This window comes from Mus musculus, chromosome 10 (genome assembly GCF_000001635.26).
Source record: "Mus musculus strain C57BL/6J chromosome 10, GRCm38.p6 C57BL/6J".
Classification (NCBI taxonomy): Eukaryota; Metazoa; Chordata; class Mammalia; order Rodentia; family Muridae; genus Mus; species Mus musculus.
In genome coordinates this window covers 118,713,427-118,735,782 of record NC_000076.6, presented here as the reverse complement: position 1 = coordinate 118,735,782, position 22,356 = coordinate 118,713,427, and the positions used below count along the sequence as shown (strand labels likewise).

General features: G+C 43.2%; 2 long non-coding RNA genes across 5 annotated transcripts in view; both read left to right on the top strand.

Annotated features, from left to right (window-relative positions):
• LOC115485728 overlaps positions 1-19,357 on the top strand; it is a 34,816-nt gene extending 15,459 nt beyond the window's left edge. For 2 of the 4 annotated variants that reach the window (XR_003948963.1, XR_003948961.1), the window contains one exon: positions 17,081-19,357. This is a non-coding gene — a long non-coding RNA (uncharacterized LOC115485728). Of the gene's footprint in view, positions 1-7,554; positions 7,994-17,080 lie in introns of those variants that run through there. The other 2 variants (XR_003948962.1, XR_003948960.1) reach the window with 2 other exon arrangements.
• A 699-nt stretch (positions 19,358-20,056) lies between these two features.
• On the top strand, positions 20,057-21,302 carry Gm33337 (predicted gene, 33337). The gene is made up of 2 exons (NR_155867.1): positions 20,057-20,182; positions 21,201-21,302. It is a non-coding gene; the product is annotated as a predicted gene, 33337 (long non-coding RNA).
• Positions 21,303-22,356: the final 1,054 nt, after the last annotated feature.

Sequence of the window (22,356 nt, the reverse complement as noted above, 5' to 3'; positions counted from 1 at the left end):
TGTGTTGTCTTTAGGTGTTCTGCTTATTACTGGAAGACAAAGTCCCATTATGCTTAAAGTCATTGGGATCTAATTTGAGGTAGGAATGAGGTAGGAAATTTTACCCACCAGACCTTTTTTTTTTTTTTTTTTTTTTTGTGGATTTGTGTATCTGGAGACTGGGGAGGGGGTGGGTTTCTGACAGTGTGATGTGGTAGAAGTATATTCAACCCAACCAGACTTGGGTTGTTTCTTCATTCTGCCAGTTACCAGTAAAATTGCCAAATTATTGAAACTTGCTGGCCCTGAGCTAAAGTGAAGATCATCATGCCTGCTTCCCTGGGTTTCTATGACAGTTAGAGCGATAGACTGCCAAGTCCCTTGAGTAGGAGTCAAATTAACACCTCTCTCGTCTACCTCTGAACCTATGACAAGCCTTTCCTGCTACTCAGATAAGTCCCACAGTAGACAATGGGTAACTCACACCAGTTGTGGTGGAGAGTCTTATGTCAATTTGACACAAGCTAGAGTTATCTGAAAGGAGGGAACTTCAGTGCCTCCATAAGATCCAGCTCTAGGGCATTTTCTTACTTAGTAATTGGTGTGGGATTGCCCAGCCTATTATGGGTTGGGTCATCCCTGGGCTGGAGGTCCTGGGTTCTATAAGAAGCAGGCTGAGCAAGCCATAGTGAGTAAGCCAGTAAGCAGCACTCCTCTATGGCCTCTGCATCAGCTCCTGCCTCCAGGTTCCTGCCCTGTTGGAGTTTCTGTCCTGACTTCCTTCAGTGATGACCAGTGCTATGTAAGTATGAACCAAATAAATTCTTTCCTCCCATGCTTTTTGTTCATGGTGTTTTGTTGACGCATTATTAACCCTAACTAAGACATCAGTCATTCCATTGCTGAGTGACTGCGGGCAGAGCTGAGATAGAATTTGGAATCCAAGGGACAGCTAAGCTACACAGTGAGTTGAAAGTCAGCCTGAGCTGCAGAGTCAGACTCTGTTTCAGTGAAAACGAGAGAGGAAGACTATAGTTCAGGACAAACGTTGGCAGATACTAAGAAGCAACATTTAGCATTGCAGATAACAACTGCTGTTACAATGCAGTATATCAGTTACATTGTAACAAAACTACACTAAGCTTGGTGATATAGATCAAGAACCATTTGCTTATGTGCATTAATTTTTTTGGGCCAGGAGATGAGATGGCAGAAAAGCAGATACAGTGTGATGTCTGAGTATCGTCTGATTTCAGATGGGCAGCAGGATTTGATAGCTGCTGAGGATTATTTTGAAACAACATCATTAGCTCACCACTGGGCTTGGCTCATCTGGAGTTGTTGCCCACAGCACTCTCTGTGGCCTTTTCCATGTAAATGGATGGCATGACATCTTCATTTTTAAAGAAACCAAAAGAAGCACTACCCAAAAGTACCAGGAAGAGGCCGCATGAGTTTACCAATTTGCACCAAAAGACGATAGGTTATGGCCCATTAAAAAGGGGGCAGACTATTGGGTTGGTCATTCTTCCTTATGTGACAGATGAAGAAATATTGGGACAAGTTCAAGGAGTGTGCCCAGGCTAGATGAGAGATCTTTTCACATGCCTGACTGAGGACAATTGAACACTGCTTTTTTACCCTATAGTTATTGAAGGGGCTTGAACTTGACTGTATTTAAGGAGTATGATGATGGAGTCATAGAAGAAGGCTATCAGAAGGAAGGAAGGAAGAGAGGAAAGAAGCAAGTGAAATAGTCAAAGCAAGAAAGACAAAGACCTGAACTAAGACGTCAGTGGGTAAATACAACTTTGAGAATTGTCGGGGGCTATGGGCAGTGCTATTTGAGGAAAATGAAAATGCCAGAAATCCAGCTGAGATTGGGGAAAATTAACTTGACCTTGGGGAACATTGAGCTTGAGCGGCTTAAAGGTCATCCAGTGTAAAGTGCCCGACAGACATTTGGAGTCAAACATTAGGAGCTCAAAAAAGAAACTGAAAGGCAGTCTTTACTCTGGCGGTATTGGTTGGTGTCACGAGGGTTAAGTAATTGTTTAGAAAGAATATTCAGAGAAGATACTACTACTTACATTTTGGCAATTAACAAAGGTAGAGGTGTTATTAAAACATGTGGAGAAATGTTTAGAAAAGCGAGACAAACATAGGCTGAAACTCGTGTCAAAGAGGTCAAAAGGAAAGCCAAAGCCAACGAAGAAGATGTACGCGCTGTACAGGAGATGAGACATCGATTTCACTGTGTTCCCTCTCTTGCTAACCTTGAACAACTGCTTTTTAAATGAGTTCTTATCTCCTAAAAAACAAAAACAAAAAAAAACCAAACAAGAACAGAGCCAAAGGTGGGGATTGGAGGAAAGAAACTTTGAGAAAGACGTCTTTTTATATTTAAAACATTTCTTCCCATCTGAGTTACTCAGGGCACTTTGAATTGGATGACCATAGCTGAAAGAAGGTAGATGAATGAAAAAGGGGAAAGTATTGGGAGAATATTAATGCATCTTATGCAATGTGAAGACTTGGTCATCAAAATCACAGTATACATTGAAGCACCCGGTAAACTGAAAACGGAGCCAGCCATTCATTGCAGGGTTCTCTATTTAATTCATCCTCCATTTCTCTTTCTCTGGGTGTTGGCTTCATTCTCACCAATAGACCATGGCCTTAGAGGCAGCACCCAAATTCTATATGGTGAGCTTTTACCACTAGACTTGGCTAAGTATAAAACTGTCCCACGAACACAGGATAAAGAACCTTCTCTTGCAGAGACAAAGTTTGGAGCAGAGACTGAAGGAATGACCATCCAGGGACTGCCCCGCCTGGGGATCCATCCCATAAACAACCACCAAACCCAGACACTATTGTGGATGCCAACAAGAGCTTGCTGACAAGAGCCTGATAAAGCTGTCTCCTAAAGGCTCTGCCAGTGCCTGACAAATACAGAAGTGGATGCTCACAGCCATCCATTGGACGGAGCACAGGGTCCCCAATGAAGGAGCTAGAGAAAGGATCCAAGAAGCTGAAGGGGTTTGTAGCCCCATAGGAGGAACAACAATATGAACTAACCAGTACCTCTAGAGCTCCCTGAGACTAAACTACTAACCAAAGAAAACACATGGTGGGACTCATGGCTCTAGCTGCATATGTAGCAGAGGATGGACTAGTTGGTTATCAATAGGAGGAGAGGCCCTTGGTCCGTGAAGGTTCTATGCCCCAGTGTAGGGGAATGCCTGGGCCAGGAAGCAGGAGTGGGTGGGTTGGTGAGCAGGGGGAGGTGGAAGGGGATAGGGGATTTTCAGGGGGGGAACTAGGAAAAGGGATAACATTTGAAATGTAAATAAAAAAAGAACCATCTCTTGGTAAAGAGTGATAGAGTGCTGGAATAGAGAAGATGGGTCACAGTACTCTATGAAAATGGAGAAAGACAAGCCATTCTGACAGAGCCGTGGGCGTCAAGCCTGCGCATTCAATTTTAAAGAGGATTTATTCTTCTTGGAAAGCTTAGGTTTCCCTCTGCCATGGAGTGTGACTGGTGGCTCTCATTTGTCTAGGCAGCCCCCTTTCTACACATACAGCCCTGGCATGGTTATTAATAGCATCCCTTCCACTTTCTGAAATGTCCTGAATTGGAAGATAAATTACGGGGACATCTTATTTATTGGTTGTGTGGCTCTGAATTGGCCCAAGTACTCGACTTTAAAGGATGGTTGTAATGACAGGTTGTAACCCCTCGAGATAGGCTATTCTTCAAGGGGCACTTTCGTGCTCAAAATATAATAGGCATTCAGTACATTGACTCAAGAATGAAATGGTATACAAAGCCTTTCTCTCCAGACGTACTTTATAAAGTTATATTTGTCAATGCTTCCAAGTCTGAACACTATTATAGACCAAGTACATAAAGAACACCATGGAATCTCAGAATCTCAGAGCTAAACTAACATCTCTTCAGTCCAACCACCTCTCAATTAGATGGGGGAACCCGCAGCTATAGCCTCACATACAAATGCGCTTCGTTTCATGACTGCTCTAAGTTCAGAAGCTGCCACGTAGCAGACATTCAATGAGTGTTTGATTCTGTTTTCAAAGAGCATTTTTCTCCAGCTATACTTCCATCCTAGGTATCTGACAGTTCCTGCACACCCTACTTCTGGAAGTTCCATATGCTCAACGGAGCAGCCACAAAATCTCTGTATTAAAATGTCCTTTCCTGGATTGAGAGTGTGGCTCAGTGCTAAAGCTCCTTCTTAGCAAAGCATGGTCCTGGGTTTGATCCTCCACACTATCCATGGTCCTTTCTAAGAGTCTGGGGCCATCTTGTCTTCTACAGCATAGGCTGTACTCTTCTTTGACTGTGATTCTATTCTCATATCTGATGGGGTTCTCCGACCCTCTGTCATTCTAACCATTTATGGGCACAGTTATTCTGCCCAAAGACCTCTAGGACAGCATTCTGAGATGTGTTGTGATCATGGTTTATTTTTGTTAAAAAGTGCAAATCTCACAAGATATAGGAAATTAATTAGATTTCTATTATTATCAAGTTAGGATTGTACAGACATTTTTAGCCACACCACACAACTGACTCCTATGTAGTTCCCTACTAATTATTTTTAATTAGGTGTAGCCTTGGATTTGAAGTCTACGTAGAAATCGAGGAGATTCTCTGTATATATTTTACCAGGCCAGCTCTCCTATATCATTTCTTGTTTAGTTGTTTACTGAGTTGAACTTGGACTTTGTAGTTCTGTCTGCTGAGTATCAAGGTGATAGAAGCCACTTGCCTTTCGAGGCATCCAGATGTCTTTACGTCATTGTTCTGATATCTAGAGTCTTCGTGGGCTCTCCTTCTTTCCTTTGTCTTGACATCTAGTAGGTGGTGCAGACCTGAAAGACATGGAGGTTAAGGCAGGACACCGTGAGTTTCAGGCAGGCCTGTCTTCAACAGACAAGAGAGAAGGAGGGAAGAAGGAAAGAAAGCAATCAACAGATGTTGAGAAGCGTCCTTTTACGAGACAGTCCCACAGATGGAGTGCCATGGACTAATAGCTTCATAGAGACATGCATCTCACTAAGAAGGAAGCTCTACAACAACTGAAGTTGTCCCTCTGCGGATGAGCCACTTCCTGAGAGGGGTCCTGATCCTGGGCAGTGTAGACAGGGAGGGTAACCATCTGTGCGGGGTGTCTTAGGGGAAATTGCGAGGTTGGGTGTGACTTTAGACTACATTATGCCTGAAAATATTTCCAGCTGCTGGATTCCATGGACAAAACACATGCACTATTAATAAGTGCATTGGGATTTTTAAAAAAAAATATTCCCATAGCTGAAAGGGTATTACACATTTTCTTCATGAAAGATATGACTATAAATGCATATATGTGTTCTAGCTATAACAAAGTGACATATATTATGGTGTTTAAGTGGAGCGTGTCAGAAAAATTAAACGATTCTAGGTCCTAGATATTTTTAATTCCAAGTAGAATTGGAATTTTATTTAGAAGAAAGCCAAGGCTTTGAATGCGCCTTATGACTAGTCAGAATCATCGATTAAGGTACACGCTTACTGGTGACTATTCAAACTATCTTGCTTCTCATAGGGTTTTTAAATATGTTTTTTAAATTTCCATTGATGACTTATTCATCTAAGTCTTCAGCCACCTAAACTATGACCCTTCTCAAATAGCTGGTAATGTGAACTAGCTTATATAATTGTAGCTCCTTTGGAGTAAGAAAGGAAACATGCCCGTTTTGGAGCTTCACCCGGTAGGTGAACACATTCTGCTCTGATCTTTTCTGTGCGCTCTAACACAGACCTCAAATTTTCCAGATGAAGACATATTTGACTGAATATAACACTCAGTTCTGTACTAGATCATTACAGTGGTCCAGCTGTCTCAGAGACAAAAGAAGAGATTTCTATGCCATCCCATAGAAACAGACATTCAAGCAACTTCAGGTGGGGGTAAACGAGTCAAGGATATTGTCAAATAGAGGGATATAATGAATGTTCGTCCTAAACATCATCACTAGGGGCAATATAAGAAAAGCATTTACACAGTTATACATTGCTCCCCATTTTAAAATTACGTGTATAGCTTTTCTGTCCAAAGAATGCCAATTAGCTAAACTTGAAAGACGATGGTTCAGTTTGTTTCATGAAACAGTACCATTGTACTGATCTCTCTCATTTTTGCAGCTCCATTTTAAACAACCAGTCTAACTCTGACTGGTTGTATTTCTGAACTTTTTTGTCTTGAATTGTTCTCACCATCATCTTGCTGGCTTAGGGCAGTTCGACATTGAGAAATGGAAGTGGCACGGTGGAAGCACGTATGTCCTCACAGGAACCACTGAGGGCACAAGTGGGCTCTCCACAGTGGAGTGACAGAGGGGGTCTAAGACTCTGAGACTCCGAGAGTGCTCAGTAGAACGTGTTTACCGGTCACAATGCTGAACAGGATGTGTGAACATCTTTTTAACCTTAGCGGGTATCTTTTTTCCGTAAAAGACTGAAAACTCAAGGGACAACTACAGGATTATTTGGAGTCTTTTTTTTTCCTTTCTCTTAATCTTTTCCTCACTGGGGCTGCCCTAATTAGCTTACACTCTTGGAAGGAGAATTTCATTTTCTCACTAGCAGACAGCAGAATTCCATTGTAAAGTAGTGATAAAGCTGTGTGTGTGAGTGAGTGAGTGTGTGTGTGTGTGTGTGTGTGTGTGTGTGTGTGTGTGGTGGTCTGTATATGAATTGTGGATATGAGGCCTGTAGATTCTGGTTGAAGATATTCTATAATAAGCAGCACGCATTTCAGATATTAGCCGCCACACAAACTAGCAGCTATAAGCTACTTTGATTGAGTGTGTGTGTGTGTGTGTGTGTGTGTTGTGTATCCCCAAGCCTAATATTTTATTAGTGCAGCACTGTCATACAACTCTGATGACTTAGAATGGCAATTCCACCATAGGCCACCCCACTTATCTCTAAGGTTCACCCCAGCCCATCTTGTACATCATGGAAGCAAAATAAAGGTGTTTCACTGTTTCACCTGGCCTTGGTATGGTGCCTTGTGAGCTGATTTTCATGCACAGATGTGTTAAGGATAAACTAGGCACAGATGTGCTTAGCATAAACTAGGCAAATGAAGGACTTGATATCCCACTGGAGAACAGCTGAGCCTCCTATAATGACCAAGCGAGAATGAGCCTGTTGTCTCCGCTCTAAAAAGTAAAGAGGGCTGCAGTAGGCTGCAGGTTGACTTAACCTTGGCCGCCTCTTCTGGGTCTAACTTGGAAGAAACAGGCAGGAGGGCTTCAGCCTTACTTGGTTTCTTAACGGAAGGTTTCTTTCCTGAGCAGAAACGACTACAGTTTGTGGATATAAGCTACAAAAGGTTATGAGCCATTGATGTTGAACTTCCTGTAAAGGGTAAGACCTTTAAACCTGGTTTAGAATCAGCAAACTTGTAAAAAGCAGACCATCTCGGCCTTTGTACACATTAGTTCTTCCCCAGCTGGAATCCCTGTGATGGTTTTGAATGAGATGTTTCTCTTCTACAGAGAACAGTCTCTCCGTGCCCTGTCTGAAACGGAGCCTGCTTCAGCCCCTGCACCTGCCGCTCTGAAGCCCACCTGCGCTTAGGAGACCAAGCCAATCAAGAGCTCCCTGTGCAGTCCCAGACCACCCACCCACACTCCCAAGGAGCCTTTCTCTCAGCACTCTGTCCTCTCTTCCTCGTCCTTCTTGAAATAGTTGGATATTCTCCAAACCCAGGAATCCCAATTTACACTTCAAGTGTAGCACACACAACATTACCATAGAGATGTAGTAGCTTTTCGATATTGCACTGTGTGTAGCAAATAGATGAGAACATTCATTCGTAAAATATACACATCTCTACTTCTAGTTACATAAGCTCACTTCTATAGTAATATTATATATATATGTATATATATATATACACACATATATATATGTATATATATACATATATATATATATACAATTGAACAAATGATAAAGAGTAAAATTAAGAATCAATGTTATTTAAAAATCTGTGACATAGTCTTTCACATGCCCTAGAGCAGCGGTTCTCAGCCTGTGGGTCACAAGCCCTCTGAGGGTCTAATGGCCATTCACAGGGGTTGCCTAACCCCCATGATAGTTACAATTCATAATAGTGGCAAGATGACAGTTATAAAGGAGCAACAGAAGTCACTTTATGGTCAGGGGTCACTACACCACGAGGAACTGTATTAAAGGGTCACAGCAGTAGGAAGTCTGAGAACCATTGGTGTAGAGGGTTTGCACACCACTTCAGAGATTTCTGCCCATGTGGATTCAGGGTTTGAAATCGTGGCTTCTCATCAATATGGATCGTACATAGATATGGTGTGGGGTGAAAACTGTATCTCATCTCCATGGAAGTCACCATAGTATCTTGGATATGGGAGGAAACTGAATGATGCCTATTTGAATGCACTGCTAATTCTCCCCTCTTCATTGTTTTCTTCCACCAAAGCATTTCTCAAATGTCTTTCCTTTTCTTCACACCTGGCCATCCCATTCCCAACATCAAAACCAAGACCTGGTCCTTTACTCACTCAAGTTTCCCGTTCCTCCTCCTCTTCCTCCTCCCCCCTCCTCCTCTTCCTCCTCCCTCCTCCTCCTCTCCCTCCTCCCCCTCCTCCTTCCCGATCCTCCTCCTCCTTCCTCTTCCTCCTTGTCCTCCTCCTCCTCCTTCTCCTCCTTCTCCTCCTCCATCTCTCAAATTATCCTCTCTACTTTTTTCCCTTGACACATCTTCTTCCTTATCTAGTGATATATCTCAGGTGACACATTTTCAAACAGATCTCTCCAGATAGAGTGTGAGTCCTTCTTCACTTCCTTGCTTTTGACATATTTCCCAACTTTTGTTTTGTTTACCTAGAAATGATTCTGTAAACACTTAGGGAGCCATCCCCTCGACTCAAAAGCATTATAAAAGTGGATGTGGTGTTTTGCGTCTTCACACACACTCAAGAGCAACTCTTATTGAGTGCCCAAATGTGTCCTATTCTCACACTGACCCGGTTTGCAAAATGATTTCCCATAATTTTTTGAAGGAATTGGAAAATGCAATGTGAAGCGAATCTCGTCAGCATGCACATAAACTCCCAGAGCTGTGGTTACAGAACTGTTGGTCTTTTGCCTCTCTCAGGCAAAATCATGCATATTTTAGACTATCCTGTCAGATCAAATCAACACTATGGAGCCTGACCAAAGAATAAATGTACCTGGTTTGTTTTAAAACAATTGCTTATGAATTCAGTGTTCTTGGGGGTCTGGTTAAGATCTACACGCTGAAGTTCTGGGAACCCCATTCTTTCATGGAACTCGTGTTTTCTTTGGGTGGTTTCTTGGAGTTCAGACTTTAACATATGTGAGATACAGATTAAGAATTCGAGAGCATAGGTATTGGCAGCCAAACATAAGGAGGCAGAGTTCATGTAAATAAGACTTCAGGGAAGTCTTCAACATGACTGAACACCGATTACATGAGCTTGGGTAATGAGTTCTCCGTTTAGTGCAGCCATACTCTTCCAACTCTGGCTCATGCCTGTCTAGAGCATAAAGAGAAGCATTTTCCAGTTTAGTAAAGAGGATTTGGGCTCCATGGAGTCCAGAAAGTACTAATATTTGACTTCCTGCTATAAAATTTTATTTTTTTCTCATCAAAAACTCCATAGCATTTTTTGTATTCTATATGAATTGTGCTTTTAAGTGTTGATTTAGTGACTTGGAATGGAAGATAAATGTGTTTATTGAAGAAAGGAGATTCCCGTTCTACCGAATAGCCCGTTCCCCACTCCACATATATCTTGGCAGAGATTGTTAATCTATTCCATCGATTTCTAAAAGCACCTGAAGAATTGTTTGTTTACTTTGCCCTTACAATAACCCTGAAAGGTAGGAGGAGTGGGTCTTATTAATAAACAGGTAGTTTCAGAGAGGCACACAGGTTCTTAGTCTTTACCTCAGAGACTCTTTCACTGAGTCAATTCTGAGTGTGTGGAAGCAATGAGGGAAGAAGCCTGGCTGTGATATCTGGCTGTGATGTCCTCCTGACAGACAGTCTGGCTGTGATGTCATGCTGACAGTCTGCCTTTGATGTCCTGCTGACAGTCTGCTTGTGATGTCCTGCTGAAGGTCTGGCTGTGAAGTCCTCCTGACTGTCTGGCTATGATATCTGACTGTAATGTCCTGATGAAGGTCTGTGATGTCTTGGTGACTGTCTGGCTATGATGTCTGACTGTGATGTCCTACTAACTGTCTGGCTGCGATGTCCGGCTATGATGCCCTGCTGAAGGTCTGACTGTGATGTTCTCCTGGATGTCTGGCTATGATGTCTGACTGGGATGTCTTGCTGACAGTCTGGCTGTGATGTCTTGTTGAAGGTCATCAGATAAGCAGATTGACAATAGGATTTTTCCATGCCCACACTGGTACTTTGGGCAAGATAACTGTTGCAATGGTTTGTTCCCTGCGCTGAAGCATGGTTACAATCATCCCTGGGCTCCACTACTACACAACATTAGCAGACTCCATTGCCCCAGTTAGGATGGCATTGAAAACTGTCCCCTGGGGAGCAGCATCCTCCCTTACCTAAGAATCCCTGAGTTAAGAGGAAACAAAAATGTGTACATTTGTCATTGATCCCTCATGATCTGATTACTCATGTTGTCCACCAATGTTTATGATGCTTTTCCTGTGTACTAAGTTTTTGGAGGAACGAAACAAAGGTAAAGACAAGCAGAGAGAGGACAGCCCATCTCAGAAGTGTTTATCTGCAGGGTCCTGCAAAGGGAGGAAGTAGGCATTGATGACAGACTGCCGATGATGTCCTACTATGTAATTAGGTAGTTAGTGAAGAGTCCTTGGAGTTGGTACAGAACACACCCAGACACCAAATTCTCAGCACTTTGGAGGGGACAAGTAGAGGGAGGGGACTGGCTTTGGATTTGGCAAAGCCAGCAGCAGATGTCTCTGCAGGAGAAAGGGGGAAGGCTGTGCTAGGATGAGTTGGTAAGTCCTGAGTGGACATGTTAGCCAGCTAGTGAATTTTGATAGTTGGACCTCCAAGTTTTAGTCAGGTATAAGAATGTGGCCAAATAAGGGGACACACATTGGTGTTTAGCTTTTGGAATGCAATCTAATGGTTTAGCAAAGGAGAGGGAAGAGGTGAGATGGAAAGGGGGAGGGGTTAGGGAGAAGGGAGAAAAGGGAGAAGGGAGAAGGGAGAAGGGTAAGACCTGCCAGTGCCATGTCTGCAGTGCTTGGGCCTGCTCGAGGGCCCTTCGGTTAGGCTCCACATTCTGGGGATACCAAGAGAAAAGGCATACAGATAAAGGAAAATTATGAAGATCTTTCATACCTACAAGACATTTAAAACAAGCTGATGGGTAGGGGATAGGGAAAAGAACTTTAAAAAATGATTAACTGGCAAAATTAAGTGTAGATTCTTCTAGAAAGGTGTGTTAAAGCTAGTGGGCTGACTCAGTAGGTAAAAGGGCTTTCCACCCAGCCTAACCACCTGGGCTCAGTCCCTGGGACTGATAGAGTGGAAGGGGTAATGAATAAATGCATTCATTGTACGTACCTTAAGGACAGTGCAATGTTGCCTGTGACTCCAGACACTGACACAAGTCATTTTCAGTAGCTAAGTTAACTAAATAGAAAGACTCAGACTCGGGGAAGTAGAAGGAGCTGTGGTGGAGGCAATCACGTTTCAGAAGAACAAAGTCTTGGGGAGTTTGTCAAACTGGAGAGAGAAACTTTCCAGTTGATATAAAGCAGACATGCTGTCTGGTATTACTGTTGTCTCCCACTGGCCTTGACATGTCTCTCTGTCTGTCTATCTATCTATCTATCTATCTATCTATCTATCTATCTATCTATCTATCTATCATCATGTATGTATGTATGTATGTATGTATGAATCATTTATCTACCTATCGTCTATCTATCATCTATCTACCTAGCATCTATCTATCTATCTATCTATCTATCTATCTATCTATCTATCTATCATCTATCTTCTATCTACCTATCTTATAATTATTTGGCTTGTTTTAGAGGCAAAGTTTTCTGTGTAGGCCTGGCTACAATCACTTTGTAGATCGGGCTGGCCTCAAACTCAAAGATCTGCCTGCCTCTGCTTCTTGAGTGCTGGGATTAAAGGCATGTACCACCACTGCCTGACATGTATTTATTTATTCATTCATGTATTTTTAACTCACGGACCCACCTAATTTTTTTTCCTGTTCTACAAAAGCAACACAGGAGAAATCACCACTAATCTGATGAGAATTATCAAATACAATAATCCAGCAATTGAAAAGGGGGACTCTTATTGTCAATCTTGTTAATGAATTGCTTTGTAACTTATTATTTTATAGCTAACAATAAATTATGAGCATTTTTCCCTCTCCATAAAGTTGCATATGCAACACCTTACTTAGTGAACTTATACAAGTTTACAGTCACTCTCCCATAGGCTACATCTCCTCCCCTCCCCCAGCACTATCAGTACTAGAGTAATCTCTAAGTTGATTCAGACATTTTCACCCTTAATTGTTCCACCTATTACTGTTACCTCTGGTTCTATATTTTGAAAGATACAATCTACCAAACTGCATTAATATGAGCGAAAACCTCTGTTTCTTTTTGTTTGCTTGTTTTTAATCAGTTTTTAAGTTAGTCATCTAGGATCACTGATAATCAAAACTTAGGGTCAGCTGGAGATGTAAAACAAGGGCATTTGCTGCATTAAGACAATATAATCCCAGCCTAAAGCAAAGTCCCTTGATGTGAGCTCAGGGCTGCGCAGCCTTATCTCAGAGAGCCAAACTCTACAGGGAGGCTTTCTACAGTAATTGCAATTTGCCTGCAGATGCTCTCTCCACCTTTGCAACTGCTCCAAGTCAGGGCTCCAGGGCACAAATACTTGAAATTGCTTGCTCTGGGGGTGTGGGGCACAAGAAAAGACATCAGACATGATTGCTTGAATATATCAAATGTCTGCTTTGGTTTTGATGGCCCGAGAGGTCGATTTTTACATAACCACTTTTTACATTTGAAAACACCTTGTGTTAGGGATAAAATTTGCGGGATAACAGGGTCTTAATCTGGTGTGGTTTTAGAAAACAAAATAAAAGCAGCCAGAGTAGATTACTTCCAACAGTCTGCGTGTGAGATTTGCCAAGCGTGGAGTTCTGAAGTCTTCCAGACATGTGTGTTGATGGACCAAACCTGCTCTTGCTGCTTGCCAGTGAGTGGAGGCTGCCTGATTGTCTGTGAGAAGCTGAGAGTCTGAGCTCATTTCCAAAACCAAGCCCCACCCCCCTACCCCCACCCCCGCCAGGGCTGCTTGTTAGTTAGCCACATTTCTTTGTTTAATGGTGCGGTATCCAGAATAGCTCTTTGGACCCAAACACCAGGGAATAGACTTTAGTGCTTACTTGGACATTCTAAATTTAGCTCGTTTTTCTGGGTTGTTGGCTGCCATTGGGTCAAATGGTTTGGATCCTGGAGTGAGGTTTGGGTTACAGAATTCACAGGCAGGCTCCTCTGCACAGTGGTTTGACTTCAGACTGAGAGGAACAGAGTCACGTATGTACGGCACACACACATCCAGGATACAGATACGAGGGTAACATCGTAGGAAGCACTTGCGGCTGCAGCGTCACCTGGCTTTTTTCTTAGAGAGTAAAATTCAGCTTCCTGTAGGTTCACTCCAGTTGAAAGGAGTACAGTCCTTGAAAGGCTGAGAGAGTGTCATGTGGGCAATACAGTCATCTGAAAGCCAGCTTACTGAGTGGGCTCTGTCAAGGACACTGGACCCCATGTTGTTTGTAGAACCACTAAGGGACAGTAGGAACTCTAGAGTCAATTTGTAGAGTTCTGGAATGCTGCAGCCTGACATCTGGTACTGTGAGATCTTTCAAAGCGAGTAGCTGGCTAAGACAGTGAGCCTCTGGGTACTGCCTTTGTCCAGGTTCAGCAGAGAGCATCTATTGCCTTCATCTGGTTCCACCGTGAGCATCTATTGCCTTCATCCAGGTCCACCAGGAGCTTCTATTGCCTTCTATTTGGTTAAAATATTCGTTGTAATCATGGCAAATGAATGAAAAATAAACAGCAACAACCACAAAACTTTTAAATCACTCTTGGGAAATAGCATTTAAATATGCAAAGGAAAAACTAAAATCTAAGACTCTTGGAAAACCACACACACACACACACACACACACACACACACACACACACACACACACCCCAGGTCAAGAACCATAAGGGCTGAGGGCCGTGGTTGGCTCTAGAACTCACATTGACCCATTTCTTTTTCCTAGTCTATTTATTTCTATTTTTTAAACCGGTTAAGTCAGAAAACATTTTATTTATTTATTTATTTATTTATTTATTTATTTATTTATTTATTTATTTATTTATACAGCCAGACAGAAAGAAAGACAGACAGACAGACAGACAGACAGACAGACAGACAGACAGATAAGGTCTCATTGTGTAGCTCTGGCTGGATTGACACTTACTAAGCACACCATTATGTGATATTTATATAAATGAACATTTGGCCACTTATCCTATTTTTAGTGCCAGCTCACCTTGATTTCATTTTAAAACCAGGATTTGAACATAGGATATTTTGAGCTCAGAGATTTCACATTCCTATTGTTTGGAAGTATGTTAGGGGAGGTGATTGGTTTAATTTATTTTTCTTATAGTAAACATGATTGGGTTTTAAGATCTGTCATGTATACACACACACACACACACACACACACACACACACTCACACATCTCCCCTTTTGTAAGACTCTGGCAGGCTGCCAGCTCAGAGTCCCTATTATAATTTCATCTAAAGGGTATTATCTAGGGATCTTTTACAAATACAACATGAAAATCTGCCCTTACTAATGATGAATGATCAAGAGAAAAAGACAAGGTAGGCCTGATGAAGGCCATGCTAAACACTGCTGGCCTAAGCCAAGCAGAGCCGTTTAAAGAAATAGTTCCCATGGCATTTCTGGCCTGTGCAGAAACAGTTATATAAATTCATGGGAAAATGCCTCTTCTCATGAAATGTCCTGGCTCAGCTCACAGATCTGAAGCTGTCCCTCTCAAATCTCAGACAGCCAGAGTGTTTTCAGAATTGCTTCTGCAACAGTGTCTGTGGGTATCTCACTCTTTCCCAACCATTCTGGTCTTTAGTGCCATTAACTCTTTAATGAGTGGCAATAACCCTTTCTCCTCCATCCTCAAGTCTGAAATTTTTTTCCAGTTCTCTCTCTCTCTCTCTCTCTCTCTCTCTCTCTCTCTCTGTGTGTGTGTGTGTTTTGTCTTGTTACATTTTTTTTTCATTCTACTCTTGACAATGTCTGTATTTCCCTCAAACCTGTGGGTTGAGGCTATAGCTCTTGATGTAGTTGTATTTGAAAACAGGACTTTTAAGGAGGTAGGTAACTCAGTGGGTGGAGGGATGGCTCAGCAGTTCAGATACCGTACTGCCCTTGCAATTCAGTTCCTAGCATCTACATTGACCGGCTTCTGACTGACTGTTACTCCAATGGGTCTGACACTTTCTTCTGACCTACATAAGCACACGCATGCTCATGTGCACATGCACGCGCGTGCACACACACACACACACACACACGCACTCAATTTATAATAGATTATTCATAAAAGAAAGTAGCTAAGCTTAAATAAGGTCAGAAGGCTGGGTCCTTGTCCAGTAGAATCATCACCCTCATTATAAGAGAAAGAGACCAGGTCAGTCTCATTCTCTTCACATATAGAGAAAAATCCACATGAAGATACAGAAGGAAGGTGGCTGTCAAGAAGCCATGAGAGAGTATGTGGAACACCAACCTGCCGGTACCTGGTTCCTGGATTTCTGGTTCAAGAACTCTAACATAAACTCTTGAAATCTGCTGTCAGTGATGTTGCATCAATGGCCAAGCAATTATAGCTACACACCTAGAAAAAGCTAGATGTGACTCCACCCAAGGCACCAGGCTGTCATGGAGCTATGACATCACAATCTTTGGGTAAATAACGAGCTTTTAATGTTTCTTTGGACTGCATGCCTACATACCACGTGAGTATGTGCATATAAGCAGAAACAAACAAGTGGAACCCCGAGTTATACAACAAAAGCTAACACTGGTGATTAAACACTCACTCTATGTGAAGGATGGTGGTGCTTCACACCCTTTGTCTGATAGTCACGCTCCCATGAACGAGAGCTGAGAATAGGATGCAGGCAGTCTGATGACTGACGTCATACCATAGCCCCTTAGTGCGGTGCATCCTGTCTGTGTGTTTATGCTTTGTTCCCCTGACTCCTGCAGTAAATAGTTCAGAAAAGTAGATGGGAGGCAGCTACCGAAGCTGCAAGGGGTAGAAAACAGTGCATGGAGAGGGGAGAAGGAAAGGGAGGGCCGGAATAAAACTCGGATCTGGAAGTAAAGAAGATGCACATTCCTGTAGTGTGAAGTTCTCAGCAGCCAGCCTGAAAATGGTCATCCCAATACAGATGCAGATACTCACAGCCAACCATCTGACTGAGCCCAGGACCCCAGTGGAATTGCTCGGGGAAGGACTGAAGGAGCTGAAAGGAATTGAAACCTCATAAGAAGAACAATATCCACTAACCGAACCACCCAGAGCTCCCGGGGACTAAACCACTAACCAGAGTACACATGGAGGGATCCATGACTCCAGCTGCCTATGTAGCAGAGGATGGCTTTATCTGACATCAGTGGGAGGGCAGGCCCTTGGTCCTGTGGAGGTTTGATGCCCCAGTGTAGGGGGATGCTAGAGTCACCACTAGTGGGTGAGAGGGTGCACCCGCATAGAGACAAAGGGGATGGGGTATCAGATGGGATGGGATAGGGGGTTGTGGAGGGGTAGCCAGGAAGAGGAATATCATTTGAAATGTAAACGAATAAAAAGAAAGAAAAGGAAATGGCCATCTTCATGATGCTGTGTGCTTAAGCTAAGAGTATTGTGCTTATTCAACAGAAACACGGGTCCCCTCTCTGCAAGGAAGCCGAGCCCAAGCGTCTTCCTCAAAGTGACTATCAGACACAACTGAGTAAAGGCACCAGCCTCCTCGATGCCAGTGAAGTAACAACCGCCACGGGCCACCATGAGATCATATCAAGAGTACACACATCTGACATACACCCATCATGGCATACTAACTTGCCTAGCCATGGATATTCACCAGCCATTCTCCCTCCTCCTTCCATCTGGTGTCTTCAGACTGGAGATAAACGAAACTCAACAACAATATCCAGGCCATCGTGAGTGTCTAACGGAACACTGGCAGCGAGGTGGTTAACTTTAAAGTTAGAGGAGGAACAGAGGCCGGGAGAACGTGACTGTGACCCAAGAATAGATTAAGAAATCAAGCTGTGTCCCACTCCTAGCATCCTAACAAATGAAGGAGTTCGAAATAGTCTCATAGTGGGTTGCAAATGGCAAACACAAGCTTTGTTTTAGATGTTCAGTTACTTGTATGTTTATGGGTGTCTCTGTAAGACATTTGTGCCTAAAACAATGGTTTGAATTGTGCCAAAAGGTAATTGGTTTGGTTATGTTTACAAAAGAGGGTATTTTTGTTCAGTGTGTTCAGAATTAATTGTAAGGTGGGTAAAGATTAAAAGGCAACGCTGTGGCCACATCTGATAAATATTCTTAGAGGACACAGGACTAAGGATCCAGGGGGAAAATTCACTACAGTTGCTGAAGAAAGACTGCATGAAGGAGATGGTTTTGGATTGCATGTGGACAAGATGGATAAGAATATAGGCCATATTGCTAGGGCATAGACTAGCACAAAAAGATGTGGGTAACCCTCTGTGGTTTCTATGGCAACACCACTTAACTTGGTACAGTATGAAGCCCTTACACTTCAGGATGAAAAACAAAAAGTTGTTTGTTTGTTTTTTTTTCTGAGACTCTCATATATTATGTTGTTTACTTAGCATGCATTCTCCATGAGGTATGAAACATTTCTTATCCAGCTTGGCTAATGAAGATGATAGATACCTGGTCCAACATAACCCTTTCATTATTTTGTATTTTCAATGTTCATATTAAGATGTTAATATGGGATACGGGCATTAGAGTACAAAAATGGCATCTTACTCCTGTATGTGTTCATTTTCCTTCATTTTGGGGATCCCTAAAGAGTCCCCATATTTCTATCTGGAACACTGAAAACATTTCTTATCCCAAGGTATCATAACTCACAGGGTTAATTAGCACCCCGTGTAGGTGCAGGCAGCTCGCAGATTTATAACCTCTGTCTAGACTTCTCCTCTCAGTTATTTAGGCTTGGGGATTTATTTGCCTACTTAGGTATGTTAAAGACATCTCACCATCCGCAGGTCATAAATCAAAACCATGAGATGAGAGCTTAGAGAAGAGGTTCCCCAGTGCTGTATTCATCACAACACATGACTGAAAGTCTCTCATTTTTCTCCTCTTCTGAGTTGGATTCATCACCAGGTTATAATGATTTTACAGGCAGACAGGTCTTGGATCCTCCATCATCACCTGTATCTCCATCATCACCTGTACCTAGTCAAACCATCAATGGCGTCTCTCCTGAGCCACTATTTAAAAACCCACAATGATCTATCAACATCTACTGTCTCTCTCTCTCTCTCTCTTTAGTAGGCCATTTCCTAGACCATAGCCAGAGTTAGAACTTTGAAATTTGAGTTTAAAATATTTCAGTGGTTTCCTGATATACTTGGGACAGAAATAAAACTCTTCAGCATGCCGGATCAATCAAAACGCACACTGCAGAAGGTTTCACTGAAATAACTTCCCGAAGCAACTGTTGCCTAGGTGGGAGGAGATGGACGGGTATCAACAAGGTACAGTGGGCCAGCCGCTGGTGGCCAACTGTGAAGTTCCTTTCCCAAGCCCAGGTCAGAGAAGAGGGTGGGAAAGGAGCTGGGGGTGGGAAAAGATCAAAGTCATTGGAACCACTGCCAGGACAACTGTCCGGCAGGAAGACATGCCCGGGTGGCTTTCCTCTCCTACCTTCTAATTGCCTCATGGTTCCTTCTACTGACTAAATGAAGCTAGAAGCCACAGGCAGAAGAGCCAAGTGATAAATCATGGCGTTAGCCTTCGGGAACAAAGGACAGAAAGGGGAACTCCAATCTGTTTCTCTAGTACACAATCACTTCCTCGACCATACATCCCAGGGAAATAACATTATTGTCTAAATCTTCTAGATTCATTTTTTAATACTTCAAATAAACCTTATTAGTGAAAAAATTCTGTAACTCTCACTTCTCCCTCAGCTGCTTATTGAAGAGAGTCACTGAGTTGTTTGGAAGAGATGCTTCAGTATTTATGTATGTGTGGATGTCCACGGACTATATTTATAACTAAGGCAACAGTTTTGATTGGATCAAAGGGTAACTAATTTGGCTACAGTTACAGAATTGGGCTTCCAAATCTGGGTCATGTAGGCTTGGATTTTTTCAAAACCTACTTTAATTGGGGTTCTTTAATGCTTTAACCTCTCTTCTAGACCGCCTGCCAGAGACAGGGAAAAAAGGAAAGTTAATAGGAAATGGGGTCTTTAGACCTGTGTAGAAGTAGTCCTTTGGGGGAGATCCCAGTCTTTCTTGTCAGCATATCAGCAGTTCAGTCCAAAATACCAAACACCAATCAGTAGCAGCCTAATTGCAGTCTAATCGGCAAACACCAAACTCAAATCAGTAACTGCACCTCGATCCAGAAGAAACCACCGAAGTGGTTTCCATCGAATGGGCACGAGTCTGCAGAGATGGCAAGAAGCAGCCAGAATATCAAGAAATTCTTTGGCGAGTTCCTCTCTATGAAGTCACAAGTGAAGATCAGTGACCTGTGCAAGGCGGAGAACCAACCCAAGAGCCTCCTCACTCTGTCTGTGGGGTTATATTTATATTCTTTGTAAACATCATGCATCTCTCACGTGTCTGCTTCTGCAAGACATCACCTGACATACCTGAGTCTCCAAAGAGACTCACTTCATGGTCATTTATAAAACAAACAAACAAAAGAGATGGAATTTTTCCACAGTGACTGGAAAGTACAAGACCAGGAAACCAACAGGTATAACTTCCTGATAATTGTTGTCTTTCTGCTTTCAAAAACAGTGCTTCTTCAGCTCTCAAACATCACCTAAAACTCTCTTGGAGGATTGGCATTACTGTGGGGGGGGCAGTGGAACCTCAAGGTGGTAGAGCTAGGTAGAAGGATGTTGGGCCACCAGGAGTGTGCAGTTCTGGGGTTATTGGTGTCTAGCCTCTTTTCCTCTCTGGCTGTTATGATATGAGCTGTTTTGATCTGTCATGGGCTCTCTGCTATGCTGATCAGCCACCTCACCACAGGCCCACGCAAGGGGACCAAACACAAGGACCAAAGTGTCTATAGCCATGTTCCAAGATAAAGGTTAATTCCTTTAGGCTGGTTATCTTAGGTATCATGGTACAGCCATGCAACGCTGAGCAGGAAGGGCCCTTGTTGCTTGCTCTCTTGATCGAGGAGCAGGGAGTCCCCTTGAGTGGAAGGTACCAGAACTGAGGTAGCTTTCTAAGGGTCTCCTCTCCACCCACAGGAAGAACCTCTGTTACCCAAACATCTTGAGAACTCACCACTTCTCAAGACCATCTTATTTTCCCACAAACACTTAAACTGGAACTTTGGAGGGCCATGCTCAAACAGCAGTAGCCCTGATGCAAATGATTGGCATTCCTCTGTTACCATCCTCAGGATCCCGGAGAACAGGCATTGCTTAAAGCAGAAGGCAGGGATAAGTTTGTGAGAAAAACAAAGCAAGAAAAATGGATGAAAAAAGATCCTCGGGCTGGCCTCACACAGTGTGGCCCGTCAATCACGTAATTATCTAGACATATGCAGCCACCTCTCCTAGCTTCCTGGTGGCTGTTTCCCCTGGTCCTGCCATTCCAAATATAGACTTGTGGAGGTTAGTGCCAGTAGAGCCTTTGCTGTCTGAAAGTCAAGCTTTGTTCTTATTTTTAGAAAACCTTGGGAGGCTTCTTCTACCTTTGCTTTCTGTGTCTCCTGAACTCTCTTGAAATGACACACTTTACAGAAATTGGTCTTACAGGTGTTCCGTGCAGCTGTGGCGGATTCGAGGTGGCGCCGCGGGTTCCTCATGGATGACAGCAGAAGCTGTTAGGACGGAGACGGGGTCTCCGTGACTTCCCCTGCTCACTGACTCTTAGAGGTTCACAGTTTCCAGGATGAAATTGGGCATGCGCCCGGTGTTTACTTTCTACTTTGCTGTCTCAGACTCCTCCCTCTCTCTTGCCCTCCCCCTCGCTCTCGCCCTCCCCCTCCCTCCTCCCCCCTCCCCGCAATAATAAAGTCACCTCGTCTGTGGGTAGATCTGTGGAAAGGAACAACACAGACAGCTGGCGTGACTGTCGCAAGTGTCCAGGGCAAACCTGTGGTTTGGGAGGCATCTGTGTTTTATGTGGGTTGGAAACAGGCTGTTTATTTCCCATCTGTAGAGACGGGCATAGCAACAATGGAAATTTATGCCTCTAGAAAGCCTGGCTACACATTAAGTCACAGGGTGCTGAATGCATCGGGTCGGGGCTGGGGGGGGGGGGGGGGGGAGAGGAGGCAGTAATCGCTGGCCAGGCCACCTCTGCCAGGGCTGCATCTCTTATTTATTTCCAATCTTCCCTCAGAAGGAAGATAAAGCCCCATGTTTCGTACAATTGAACCAGACTAAATAGTTCTGTGTCCAGACTTCACTGTCTTTGATTTTGATATCATGAAAATAAGTTATGCTCAATCCTATGTGCTTGGGTCGACCATTCCATCGATGCCCCATTTCAAATACTTACCTAGCTCTCTGCCCTCACACACATGGTGGTAGGTAGACTTGGATGACTCTGGACTCCATTGTCTAATGGAGAATTAAAAAAAAAAAACGAACAAGGATAATAAATAAGAGGTATGGTACGAAAGAAGTTAGTAGGTGATACAGTGTGTGGGGTGAGCTCTCATTTTCTCGGAAGAGGATATTTCTAGAAAAGAAGTAGCTTTTTATCAGAAGGCTTATACAAAGTACCTGGGCCATAAAAGACAAGGGTGGGGCTTGTTAGACATGGGTACTACAAAAGAAAAAATTGAAGGGAAAGAGGAAAGAGAGAGACAGACAGAAAGAGAAGGAGACGGAGAGAGACAGAGACAGAGAGAGACAGAGAGACAAAGAGACAGAGACAGACAGAGAGACAGAGAGACAGAGAAAT